Raw genomic sequence first — 3,779 nt, 5'->3', positions numbered from 1 at the left:
TTTTTTTTTTTTTTTTTTTTTTTTTTTTCATTTTGAGACAGGGTCTTGCTAAATTGCCAAGGATCTAGATAAATTGCCCAGGCTGGCCTCAAACTTGCCATCCTCTTCCTTCAGCCTCCCAAGTTGCTAAAATTCCAGGCTTGTGCCACCATACCTAATTAGTTCAGACTTTCTGATTTATACTCCTTTTGATATATACAAATGAAACCATAGAACTTTATAGGCAACTTTTGCCAGCATACATCCAACAGATACAGACAGCAGAGAAATTATTTTTAATCCAGAAAAGAGAGTGAGAAATCAAAACTCCTTCCAATTGGTAGCACCACTGACACCTTTCTTCAGAGAATTTGGATACAGCAAAAATTTGCAGTGAGGGAATTTGCTTTGAGAAAAGGATGTGACAAAAGCTGCTAAAGAAGCCCTCGAAAAACCCGAATACATTCCAGCCACTCAGTGCAGAGGCACTGCCTCCAAGGGTGCTAATGTGAATTTTACATTTTTCCCTTTATAATTTCCACTCCAAATCTTGGCAAATGAGCAGTGCCATGTTGATTTATTATTAGTCCTTTCATCATACCTTAAAGTTGTAGTTGCTTCATAATCATCTCTATTATTCTTTAAGAACGAATAAATAAGGGATTCTGATGTCCACTTCCTGCTTTTAAAAAATAAGGTAATAAATCATCTACAAGATGATGGGTTTGTAACAAACATTAAGACTAATGAGCTTCAACCATGGGAGAAGAATAATATGGTTATTTCCAGTAGAGTTACAAAATAAGTTTATGAAAGAAATAAGGTAGTTAACCTAACCTAAGAACTCAGATGTCTCAGTGTTATCACGTATTTATTTCGTTGCTCAGATTTTTCCAATTTTTTCCACTGGCATTCTTTCAGGTTGGCTCCTGTTTCCTTTTGCAAAGTTTCATCCCCTCCCCAACTTTTTTGTTCTTTTTTTTAGCACTTCTTACTTTCTGGCATTACAAGATCTTCAGACTTTTCTTACTTTCTCAACTCTAACCACAATCAGCCATTTCTTCAAGGATTCCTATTTCCTTTTGTTTGGAGAATAGAGTTTAGAAAATATGATCTGGAGCCAGGCATGGTGGTACAGACCTGTAATCCCAGTTGCTTGGGAGGTTGAGGAAGGAGGATCACAAGTTTGAGGCCAGGCTCACCAACTTAGGGAATTCTGTCTGAAAATAAAAAGGAGTGGGAAGGTAGCTCAGTGACAAAGCACCCCTGGGTTCAGTCCCCAGTGCCAAAATAAATAAATTAATTAATTAAAGCAATAAAAGAAAAGAAAGCATGACCTTTTAGTCCTTTCATCATACCTTAAAGTTGTAGTTGCTTTATAATCATCTCTATTGTTCTTTAAGAATGAATAAATAAGGGATTCCGATTTCCACTTCCTGCTTTTTAAAAATAAAATAATAAATCATCTACAAGATGATGGGTTTGTAACAAACATTAAGACTAATGACCTTCAACATGGGAGAAGAGTAATATGGTTATTTCCAGTAGAGTTACAAAATAATTTTATGAAAGAAATAAGGTAGTTAACCTAACCTAAGCACTCAGATGCTGTGATATTGGATATACTCATGGCTACTGCAGTCCTCTCAGCGGGCAAAACTAGGGAAAATATTTCTGATTACTAACCCATATATGCACATGAATGTCTAATTATACTGTATCTTTGCATCTGTTTCTATACTAAACTGAACATGAGTTTATACTCATGTTAACCATGCTTTTGAATCTGTCCCTCTAGAACAGTAGACATTGTGTTATGGTTTGGATATGAGGTGTCCCCCCCAAAGTTTTGTGTGATGGGCCGGGGTTGTGGCTCAGTGGTAGAGCACTTGTCTAGCACGTGTGAGGCGCTGGGTTTGATCTCTGGCACCACATAAAAAAATAAGCACATAAAATAAAGGTATTGGGGCTGGGGTTGTGGCTCAGTGGTAGAACACTTGCCTTGAATGTATGAGGCACTGGGTTCTATTCTCAGCACCACATATAAATAAAAAATAAAGGTTCATTAACAACTAAAATGAATAAAATAAATAAAATAAAATAAAGGTATTGTGTCCATCTACAAGTAAAAAATATATTTAAAAAATTATGTGTGATACAATGCAAGAATGTTCAGAGGTGAAATGATCAGGTTATGAGAGACTTAACCTAATCAGTGGATTAATTCACTGATATGGATTAACTGGATAATAACTGTGGGCAGATAGGGTGTGGCTGGGGGAAATTGGTTCCTGGGGGTGTGCCTTCAGGATTTATATTTTATTTCTGGCACCTGGAGCTCTCTCTCTCTGCTTCCTGTGATATATCCTGAGCTTCTTTTCTATGCCAAGTCCTTCTAAAATGATATTCTGCCTGACATCAGACCCAGAGCTGTGATATTGACTGACCATGGACTGAAGCTCTGAAACCATGAGCCAAAATAAACTTTTCCTTCTGTGTGTTGTTCTTTTCAGATTTTTGGTCACAGCAATGAAAAAGCTTACTAGAACACATGATCAAGGGAAGCAGCATCCTGCATAATAAATTCTATTAGATGAGTGAGTTCTCAGATATGACTCTTTTGTATTATCAAACTTCCAAAAAGCAGACTATAGCCTTAAAATTATTTCTATGAGGAATAGCAAATCTTTGTATAGCACTTATTATGTGACTGAAACTTTACATTTATTAACTTATTAACTTCAAATAGGTACTGCTTTTATTACAGTTTTACAGACAGGGAAACTGAGGTACAGAGAAGTTAACTTGCTAATGTTAACTGGCAGATCAGCCTGATGCCTGACTCCACTCCAATCCACCCCCAGAAAAGTTTCATTTTTCTTTGAGGTTTCAGGAGACACCTTAATGGTAAAATTCTATAAATTGATTCTAAGTGTCCTGCAGATGCACGCAGATGCTACAAACTAAGGCTATATTTATTGAATGCCCAGTAACTGAGAGTTTTACTTTTTTTTATTATCTGGTGTTGTCATATTTTCAACAATGAGTAGCTATTAATTTTATATTAAGAAAGAACTATAAACATTATACACCAATTTAGAATATTAGGATCTGGCTACTCTTCCCCAGGTAGAGATTCTTCCTCCATTTCCAATAGTGAAAAATCAGGGCTTAATTTTATTAAGGTAAAAACTAAGTTTTTCTTATATTTGATAACATTTTCATCTTTTTTTTCTGACAAATGCCTTGTATATAATCCATTTCATTTTAGCTCTCAGGCAAAACAATATAGCAAATATCTATTCTGATTTATCTTTCTTAAAAAATACTAACCCTGGTTTATGTTTCACAATATGATATAATGAACAAATGTGAACTCCCCTCATTCTGCAAAAAGTAGATTAAAATATTTTTTAAAAAGTTGAAGCTGGGCACAATGGCGCATGCCTGTAATCCCAGCAGCTTGGGAGGAAGAGACAGGAGGATTGTGAGTTCAAAGCCAGCCTCAGGAAAAAGCAAGGCACTAAGCAACTTATTGAGACCCTGACTCTAAATAAAATACAAAATAGGGCTGGGGATGTGGCTCAGTGGTTGAGTGCCTCTGAGTTCAGTCCATGGTTACCATCCCCTCCCCGCAAAAAGTTGAAGCCAAGCATGGTGATACACTACTAGGACACCCAGCTACTAGGGAGGCTGAAGCAGGAGTGTCACTGAAGCCTAGGGGTTCAGGGCCAGCCTGGGACCCTGTCTTCAAAAAGAAAGAAAGAAGGACGGAAGGAAGGAAGGAAGGAAGGAAGGAA

The sequence above is a fragment of the Marmota marmota genome, unplaced genomic scaffold (assembly GCF_001458135.2).
Source record: "Marmota marmota marmota unplaced genomic scaffold, marMar, whole genome shotgun sequence".
Lineage (NCBI taxonomy): Eukaryota > Metazoa > Chordata > Mammalia > Rodentia > Sciuridae > Marmota > Marmota marmota.
Note: the sequence above shows the minus strand (reverse complement) of the source record.